This window comes from Cynocephalus volans, chromosome 14 (assembly GCF_027409185.1).
Source record: "Cynocephalus volans isolate mCynVol1 chromosome 14, mCynVol1.pri, whole genome shotgun sequence".
Classification (NCBI taxonomy): domain Eukaryota; kingdom Metazoa; phylum Chordata; class Mammalia; order Dermoptera; family Cynocephalidae; genus Cynocephalus; species Cynocephalus volans.
The window spans coordinates 70,148,800-70,159,565 of NC_084473.1; the positions used below are offsets into that span (position 1 = coordinate 70,148,800).

Consider the following 10,766-nt stretch of genomic DNA (forward strand, 5'->3'; position numbering starts at 1 on the left):
ATTTTAATGGCCGTATAGCGTTTCATTGATTATAAGTAACATGATTAAAAGTATCATAATTTATTTAACCAGTCTAATATTGGTGGACCTTTAGTTGTTTTGAGGTTGTTGTTGTTTTGTCTTCTGTTACAGACGATGCTGCAACGTGAACATCCTTGTACATATACACAACTATATCTGAATTCCTAGAATTAGAATTGCTGCAATGAAACATATACAAACTTGATATTTTGAAAGATTCTACCTAATTACCCTTTAAAAATACTGTAGCAATGTACACTGCCATTCACAGCCTAACTTTTACTGGGTTCCTATCACATGCCAGGTATCATGCTAGAGGTGACAGCATGTATTTACATTTTAGGAATACCAAAACATAACTGAGAGAGATAAGAGTGGAGCTCAAGTCCAAGATTTCCACCCAGTATCAGGCATAGGAATCTGTACCTGTTAGAAAAACTCCGACATATGCTACAAGTGGAACAGCAAAGGACAGCATGTCCTACAGTAGTTCTGAAGACAGAATAGACTACTAAATTCCAGATTAAACTGTAGCTAATTATAATAACAATTTTTAGTTTCCAATTTCTGAAAGTACTTTACATGCATTGTTAGTAATCTTCACAACCATTTTAGGGCTGGGTAAACTAAGGGTCAGAGAGTCAAAGTTATTGAATAAATGAATGAACGAATGACTGAAGGAAAGGGACAAAAGACCACTAGCTTCAACATTTTTGGAATACTCATATCTCAACAAATTTTAAATCTATAAACATTCAAAATTTCCACATAATTAAAAATGGGTCATTATTACTGAATTGCTAATTAGAAAAACAAAGGCAGAAGTTGGCATTACACAGATTGCAAACTTACAATTATGCACATTCATACTTGTCATTAAATTATAAAATCCCCTTTTGGACTATAGAGCAAAACATATCCAATAGGTGTATGGTTTCCAAAATGTACAAATGGTACAAATATCTATAAACATGACAACATACAAAATGTGACATAAGTTTGTCAGAAACTAGAAATGCTGTATTAGTCACGGTTCTCCAGAGCTGAACAGGCATTTCTCAAAGATACACAAATGGCCAACAGACACATGAAAAAATGCTCAAAATCACTCGGCATTTGAGAAATGCAAATCAAATCCACTTTAGATACCATCTCACTCCAGTTAGGATGGCTAATAGCCAAAAGACAGAATGATAAATGCTGGCGAGGATGTGGAGAAAAAGGAACCCTCCTACACAGTTGACGGGACTGCAAAATGGTGCAGCCTCTATGGAAAATGGTACGGAGGCTCCTCAAACAATTACACATAGATCTACCATATGACCCAGCTATTCCACTGCTGGGTATATACCCGGAGGAATGGAAATCATCATGTCGAAGAGATACCTGTACTCCCATGTTTAGTGCAGCACTATTTACAACAGCCATCATTGGACGAGTGGATCAGGAAAATGTGATATATCTACACAATGGAATACTACTGTGCTATATAAAAGGTGAAATACAATCATTTTCAGCAACATAGATGGACTTAGAGAAAATTATATTAAGTGAAATAAGCCAGGCACAGAAAGAGAAATACCGCATGTTCTCACTTATTCGTGGGAGCTAATAAAAATAAATAAATAAATATACAAACAAATAAATGGGGCAGGGGGAAGAAGACACAACAATTACGATTCCTTGACTTTGTTAAGTAAGTGGATATGATGTTGACAGAGGGCACTTGGGAGAGGGAGGAGGCAGGGGAAGAATTGGTGAAGGGACACAAAGGTCAACGGCACTGTTTACTGAAAAATAAAATGCTTTTAAAAACTAAAAAAGTGTGCCTTCACAAGCACATCGTACACTGGATTGTATAATAAGCAGAAGAAGCATTATTGGAAGAGATGGGAAAAATAAGTCTATAAAACCAATAATGATCTTTACAGGTCCCACCTATGAATGTATCTTCTTCTGGGCTCTTAGCATCTTGTATCAAATGCTACCTACTCACTGGAACTAGAAAAGTCCCCACAAAGATGGATCTAGGCATGCCTAAAAGCTTGCCACCAAGAAAAATGATTCTACCCATGAAATTCCTCCCCAAACCCAGCTTAATCCACATATAAACCATTAGCAACTCAGCCGTAACTCACTTTATCACAGTCACAAGAGAAGTTAGTGAAAAAAGCACTAACCAGCGAAAAAAAACAAAGGCAATCAGGCCAAGTCGGTTGAAAGCAACATCTGTTCCGTATGCTCGGGCACATAAATTACACCACACTTAATGTGGTATAACTCACTACAATGCCTTTTTCAGGGACCCCTCTTTAATTTTCTCCACAAAATCCATCAGGTCAAGTTAATTTGTGATGTTTCAAAATAAAAAAGCAAGAGAAAAGAACATGCAATATGTCTTACACTGGTGGATTCTTGAAAAATAGGACTACGGGTGAAAAAAACATGAAGAAAAACCAAAGCATATAAAAGCAATCTATATTCTACAAACATAATAATGCATGGCATAAATAAGGTAATATGACATAAAAAAAAAAAGCAAAGACATTTATGACTATTCTCTTCAGTGTACAAATTCATGACAGCTTCTGGACTCTCGCTACATAAAAAGACATACATGTTGAAAAAATATATCTACACACACACACACATACTGAATTGTCTGTTCTACTAGTAGAAAATGAGGCCAAAGAACGTCCACTTGTTTCTTACAGAAACCAAAAAATACACCAGTCTCTTTTTTCCTGTGCCCTTCCCTTACATGTTCCCTATTTTCCAGTGATGTCTTCTTTCTCTAACTATTCTTCTCTTCATTTTGCCTGGCATTGCACCCAAGCATGGCATACAAGGAATCCTAGATGCCCAAGATTCTATGGTGGCTGTTTAGAAGGGAGAGAAGGCTACAGTAACTGCCACACTGGATTCTCTCGTGTGAGACGAGAGAAAATATCCCAAATGCTTCCCACGTATAAAAGAGCAGGATGGCAGAATGTCTTCATGGTGCAAGGAGCCAGAGGGAGCAAATTATGGGCAAAGGAATTGTGACCACAGACCAGATGAGGGAACGTCTGCAATTACCTGTATCTTCAACCACTCTGGTGTTGGCTTTGAATAGGAAGAGTCCATTTTTCAAAGCATCGGGGCACTGAAGAGAAGACCGCTGCTTCTTGAAGTTTACAGGAAGTAACATCACGAGTATAAGAATGCAACATCAAGGCTCATCTCAGAAACAATGCCTAAAATGAAGGGGAAGGAAGGAGAGCAGAAGAGAGATGCAAGTTCTGGCGCCACCTGGCCCGGCCCAGCCCAGCCCAGCCCAAGGAAGGTAGGATTCAAGGAGAAGAAACTAAGAGCAGAGCCTTGGATTACATCATTCCCTACAAGGCACACTCAACCAACTTCACCCTAGTCTTCAACCAATGCACAAAAAGAGCCCTTTAATCCCTTCCTTTGCTCCCTGAAAGTTGCAGTAATTTCACTAAGCAAAATAACTGAAATAGTTTCAGAACAACTACTATTGCTCACCCTATGTGTCCCTTTCCTTCCTCCCCAAGGATATTAATTAACTGTATATATAATATATACTTATAAATGTATAATATTGTATATTACATTAAAAATAATATACAAAATATAAATGACTATTAGTTTATTGTATTAATGAACATCTATAAGAAGCACTGAGATGATCTAGGGGAACGTGGAACTATCATGTCTGCCTTGCAGTATTTAACCTCCCCAGAGTTCAGACATTTCGATGCTGCTCCTGCCACTCTCTCCGTCCAATCTCACCTTCCTGTTGGAAATTTGACCTCCCTATCGGCTATTGCATACCTTTAAACTGACTGTCTCGTGACATCATTCGCCCCCCAACCTACCGCCACCTGGTAGAATCTTGGGGTTTCCATGGAATTGTGTGTAAATAAACTCGAATCATCACCAGTGGCCAGTGGCCAGTGATCAGTAACCTCTGTACTGGACACATGCGCCCTTTGGCTTCTGCCACCCAGACATCCTCCAGTATCGTCTCCTCATCCTGGGTATCCTCAGCTGACGTTTCCTCTTCTCTCACCATGTCAGGTAAGGACAGAAACTTTCTAGTGTTTCATTAGATTTTTCCCGCCTAAATTTAGTAGTACAGTCAAGACGGTTTAGAATAATGGAGGAAAGTATTGAACCAGAAATCTGGAAACCTCATTTCAGTTTTGGCTCTGACATTTACTAGCTGTGTAACTTTGGACAAATCATTTACTCTCTCACAAAATCTGTTTCCTCATATGTTATATTAGGATAATAGATTGGTTATTCTTTCTGGTCCCTTTCTTTTCTAATGTTAAATCTTAAAGGGCTTGTGTACAGAAAATGAAATTAGAGACTTATTGAGACTGTTTCAACAGAAACAGAGAAAAAACCTCGGTGGTGTAGAAAACTAGCAACATATGCCGAGATGTCTCATCTGTAATTGTCTCCCTCTACGAATATTTTCAGTTTAGTATTTCAAATTCAGTGCTGTTCAAAAAGTAACATTCACATGTTGTGACATTTTCTTTGTAACCTAGGTGGAAAAAAAAAGAGGGAGAGGGGATGGAGAGTAGTGGGCCAGAAGGACCCACATATTCTTCGGGCAAGGAAGTTTGGCAGTGATTTCATCAAGCACAGGCCAACAGGAACTGAGAGGGACAAGAAAATATAAAAATGAGGAAGGACAAAATAGATGAAAGAGGTGGAGAGCATGGGGGAATTCTCAAGAAAAAAAGAAGGCAGTTTGTGGTGGAATGTTGAAGGGGACTCAAGATTCTAAATTAAAGTGGCACGAGCATAGAGGGAAATCTCCTCAGAGCAGGGCAAAATGAAGTCAGCAAGTGCTTAGATGACCGGACTGAGAAGGAAACTAAGGCTACAATAGGGTGTCACTAGGAAAAGCAGCTTGTCAGAAAAGTCATATCTGGTTACCTGGCTTTTTTCTGTTGCTTCTTTGAACTCAGATGACACTTGACAGTTTTAAAAATGAACAGTGAAGAAATGTTTTAGAAATGATGCTTCCCATAAACAAGAAATTAATAAAAGTGGTTATCTAGGGGTCTGGATGAAACAGAATTTTAAGTGGGTTTTTTTTTCTGATTTTTAAACTATATGAATTTTTCTCCTATTAAAAATAAAATTGTGTTTTCAAAAAATGATATATCCTACCTTGCATCAGAAGGACCAATTCCTTTTCGTGATAAGTAGATTTCCAGTCAGGGCTGCTTTTCATCTTTACAATTATTTTCTTCCTAAATCACAGTGTGTGCTGATTAACAGTCATTAACCGTTTTTAGACTTAAGAATGAAAAGAAAGACCTACGTAAGAATAAAAAGAAAAGGTCAAGCACCACATCTCTAATTCCACCTTTATTAAAACAACTTCGTGGAGTCCTTTGGGTTGTCTTTTAAATTGGATTCTAGAGGTGATTCTCTTAGGCTTTGGGGATCACATTTTCTTAGATGTTGAAGATGATTATAATCTATGTTTTCAGGATAAATATAAAAACCTTCATGATACTTTATTTTCTGCTTGTTATGTGACTATATTAATTGAAATATCTATTTGAACTAGGATTAATACCTGTCACTTGCTGGGTAATATTCAGAGAAATAGGAATGAGCACAATAATGGAATTCCTTTATGGTTATTGATTTGCTCCCCGCTTTTACCAGTTTTTATTAAAATGTTTGCCGGCATATATTATGGGTACCTATACATTCACATTTACTGCATTTTTCTGTTTATTACACATTTTTTGTTAATACGGTTTCTCGGTCTATGTGTATTAGTTCATTGAAAATCACCTTCTATCGTGGTCTTTTTTTGCTTAATAATATTCACTCAGAGTAGATAATATTCGCTTTCATAATATTACATCTATGATAACAGAACTTCATTTATGAGTAAACTTACTAATCTTTGACTCTTGCTATACTTGTTATACCTCAATTTTCATTAATACCTATGTATTCCATTTAGTACTGTGGTGTTACGTGTTTTTCATGACTTTTGTCTTATTGTCTTTCCAGAACTTAATGATCTTCCTTCATACAAGTCATATGTATTACTTCCATTCATGTATTAATTATAATTGTTATTATTATTCTAATCATTACTCAGACAGTTTAAATAACATTTTTTTTTCAAAGGCATTTCTTGAGAAACACTCAGGTAGTCATTTTGACTTTGGATCAGAAGCTAGGCTTGAAGAGGGTAAAGAATGGTCCTTTACATTTACCCACTGGACTGGCTTACATGTGAACTCTAGGGAATGGCATGTGACCTACCCAAGCAAAATGAGACCGAAGATTGCAATAGTAGTAGCTGTACAGTTTACTAATGCAAAGAGAAAAACATTGCCTGTACTTAAAGTTTTATTTCTTCCAGTTTCTGGCCTTTGCTCAGAGCAAGACTACTAGCAATGTAGTCAGGGTCTGTAACCTGGTAATGATATGAACATAATGAGAGAATGTGAATAAGACAATCTGAACTCTCTGAGCCACAGTTTCCTCACTTGTAAAATGAGAATGTTAAAACAGAAGTTTGCTAAGGGCCTCCTACTGCTGAAATGCTTCAATTCTAGGAAAAAGTTATGAGACAATGCTAGTACAGGCTCAAGGGAAGGACAGGGCAGGGAGAAGTTTGCTTCTAACCTCGGGAACAACACATGAACCAGACTACTTGGGTCTTCTGCACATCTGTGCCCAAGTTGGAGCAGAGGCAGTTCCTCAGAAGAGTATCAAAGTGCTCCAGCACTTACAGCCATCATAAACTTTGACTTTGGTATCTCAGTGAGTATTGGTATTAGAGACTTCCTGATTGCAACAACCTTAAGATAATGCTGTTCCTTAAACCTAGTGAAAGTTTATGAATCTCACCATTTTTTCATCATCCTTTTGTTTCCTGCAGAAAATTTCCAAAATTCATCTGTACTTGGAACTGCAAAATCTCTTCAGCTCTCTCTTCCTGTGGTGAGCCATGCAGCTTCTATAACAGCTGGAAGTGTCTGCAACTTTGCCAGCACCCCTGCTCCAGCTGCCAATTCGGCATGGCTACTGCCATCAGCCTCTGGCACTTCTTTCCAGCCACTCATAGGTAGTGCCTACCCTTACCAACATTCTAACACAGCTATGTTGTCTGCGGTTACTGGCCAGAGCCAGATCTCCACTTCAGCTGCCTCCTATCCAGGTAGTCTGAAGTGGGATATCACAGGAAGCACTGAAACAAAGTCATCTTCACTTGAAGACTACACTGTCACGGTCATTGACCAAGACACAGCTGTTTCTTCTACATCTATGGCAGCCCAGTATGATAAAACTTCAGTTGCCCATACTGTGGTCCCTCTGTATCCATCACTGTCTGCCACCTTTGTTCAGGGGACACCATCACAGATTCCAAATCAGGGACATAGTCTGTCACTTCCCTACCAGGAGGGAAGCCAGATGTATTACTATAATCAAGGCACATTGGGGCATCTACTGTGTGGAGAGCTTGGCCCCTGCCTGCAACCCTATGGCTCCGTGTTGTACATGGGAAGTAGGGCCTCTGCCCCTCAACCAGAGATAGGGATGGTGCTGGAGGAGGTTCAGCCCACAAATGTCCTCACACCAGTCTCCACGTCTGGAACCTACTACTCTGTATCCACTCAATCCATCACAGAAAGAGGTGTTCAAGGTGAGTACAAACAGCAAGAAGGGAGAGGAATGCAGTCAGCATTCCAAAGGAGGGTCAAATCTGCAGCTCAGAAGTGGTGAGTCCACAGATAGGTAGAGTTTAAGTCCTGAGAGTTTAACCACCACCATTGCTCAGTGCTCTCCATTTTCAGACTCCATATAGGTGGGAAGGTGGGATACTACAATGCCATCTATGCTACATACAGGAGAACCTCAAGAACACACCAAGAGATGCCTCACTTTTTGCTGTCCTGCTCCTCAGTCTCCCTACACCACCACACTGTAATTAACTACCTTCCCTGATCTACTGCTTTAAGTCTCTTTGGAAGGCACTTCAGAATTCTTATGTGGTAGTGACAGTCTAATTTTCCTCAACTTACACCGGAATTTCAGACCTTGTGGTCAGGGATCCTGCCCAAAGAAAGCCAGCTCAGAATGCGTCCTTGCTTGTATATTTCATGAGGAAGAGCTCCACTCTCTCTCCTCGTCCATGACATGAAGTGTTCTTATTCTCTCAGAAGACTGGAGAGAATTGAAAGGACCCTATATGAGAATGCTAGGCTGTATAAAACATTTCATAGTTCAAAACTCACGTTCACTTTTTCATAACTTACAAGAACCCTATGAAATAAAAGAAAACCAAGAAACAATGACATCAGATGATCACCAGTAAAGTATTCCAGTCACTGAGTATCTTTTAACACAAGGTCCTGTCCATGGTCCTTAAGAAGAGATAGTGGAAATGGCTTGCCCACTGCTGGAATGTGCCTGATTGCTGTGTTTGTATCTAGGGGGAGTATCTCACTTACCCAGGACTGACTTTTTCCTTGATTCCTTTGTAGTGATGGAAACTTCCCGGGGGATGGAGACTTACCTCGGGCTGCAACCTTCAAGCAAGGAACAAGCAGATAATAAGAATTCAGAAGAGAGGAAAACCAAGCTTTCGAAGCCTCTGGATGACGACCAGATCCCAATAGAAAACCAAGATCTTCCGCTACTCCCTTTAGAAATCCCTGATATTCGCCAGATTCTGGCGTGCATTGATCCTCCTGGTCAAAAGCAGCCTCCTGGTCCTGACAATGCCAATCTGGGAAAGAACAGCCTGAGTCTTGAGGACCAAGGGACACTTGAAAATGGGATTGAGTCCAGTAGTGGTTTTGCAGACACCACTAAACTGGTGGAAGATAACCACCTTCCCCAGCTCTTGAATTCCTTGAAATATCTTGACCAATCCAAAGATCTCACAGCCATCAAAGCCAAAGACACCGGGGCCATCAAGATGAATCAGGTGCAGGACAAGCCGAGTGTCATAAAGGGTCCCTCCAATCAGGTCAGGAAGAATAGGCGTAAAGCCTCTGAGCCTATCAGTGGTGCTCCCAGAGCCAAAAGCCAGCCAAAGAACCCAGAGTGCCTGTTAGGGGAAGAAGTGGTTGTTTGCAGTGCTGCAGCCAGTGACGGGGCTCCTGTGAATGGGGCCAAGCATCCTGACAGCAAACCTCAGAAAGCTGCATCCAGCAGGATGAGCAAAACTGAGAGCCACGGGCAGGAAAAACAGAGAAGAACCAGAGAAAATCACACCAAGAAAGCTGGTGAGAGTAAGCAGCCAGGGAACAAAGTCCAGGTAGAGGAGAAGCCAACCATTCCCAGGAAGAAGAGGAAGGAAAATCAACCTGACCTTAGCCAAGAGGTCTTTAAAAAGCCTCGAAGCAGACTAGGCATGCACATGCTGGAGTCTGTGCAGGTTTTTCATGCACTGGGGAGGAAGAATGACAAGAAAGCTGGGCTCTCTTCTTCTCGGGCCCTAGGAAACTCTAGCAACACCAGAGAACCCCAGCCAGCCTGAGCTATCAAACGACAGCTGGATACCCCATGGAAGGGTAAAAGTCCTGAGAAAACTCAAGTCAAAGCCCAGAAACGAGATGGCAGTGCTGAAGAGGAGTCTCCATCTCCATCCCAGTATGAGCTGCCACCTCCTGGGAAGGTCAGGTTGATACCTTTGCCTTTTCCGACCCTGGACAGGCCTCGACCTCGACCTGCTCCTCGGAGGCCACAGTCTCTGGCTTCACATAGGCCTGCTATGGCTTGCTCTGCCCAGCCTGCTGCTGCTAACTCAGTCAATCCATCCCAACCAGCTCCTGCCAATGCAGCCTTGACAGGTCCTGCCAGGCCAGCTCAGCCAATTCCAATCAACACAACCCAACCAGGTTTGACCAACCCTAGGTTGCCCAGTGTCCCTCAGACGGCTGCTCCTGGGCCCGCACCCGACAAAACATCATCCTGCACTTCTCTCCAGCAGGGGCCCGTTTCCACTGCTGTGACCAAGCTCCAGTCTCCACGCAAGCCTCAAACCCAATATCCACTCCAAGACTTGCGCTACCAACGAATTCCATGGAGGAATCCAAATGTTCCTGAGCCGGTAATGTCAACGCCCATTACAAAAGAGCAGAGGCCAGAGCGTGAGGCCATGAAGAAGCAGGCTCAGCAAGAGCGTGAGAATGCTGCCAAATATACATCTTTGGGGAAAGGGCAGTATTTCATCGAGAGGGAAAAAGAGATGGAAATTGCTAGATACTATGGCTATGTAAATAAGAGCTTCTAAGATTGTTGGTGCCACTCTGGGTACCAGCTGGTTTTCCACATATATATAGATAGACACAACATAGATGTAGATAGATAGATAGGATATAGATAGATACGAATATAGACAGATAGGAATATAGATAGATACAATATGCATATAGATAGATAGATACAAATTTCTCTATTCTGATATATTTTAAAACTGAATTCAACTGAATAAAGATATGTAATACAATTATAGACGAATAATATAAAATCCTCTTTAGTTTTCCGATGCTCTTAACTGGTTTTTCTTTGGTGGTGGTGGTGGGGATCAAAGGCTGCATTAGAGAGAAGGAAATGAAACTTGGGTGGAAGAACAGGGAATAAAGGGATAAGAACTGAGGAAAGAGGAAGCAGCCCGGTTCAGGACTAGGAAGGCCATAAGGGGGGAGGTTTTATGGCTCATAAAAAGAATCAGAAATAGG

The 10,766-nt window shown here is 41.0% G+C and overlaps 1 pseudogene; it reads left to right on the forward strand.

The window, feature by feature from the left end:
- The first annotated feature begins 4,004 nt into the window (after nt 1–4,004).
- Nucleotides 4,005–10,294, forward strand: LOC134362560 (uncharacterized protein C2orf78-like; annotated as a pseudogene).
- The last annotated feature ends 472 nt before the right edge of the window (nt 10,295–10,766 follow it).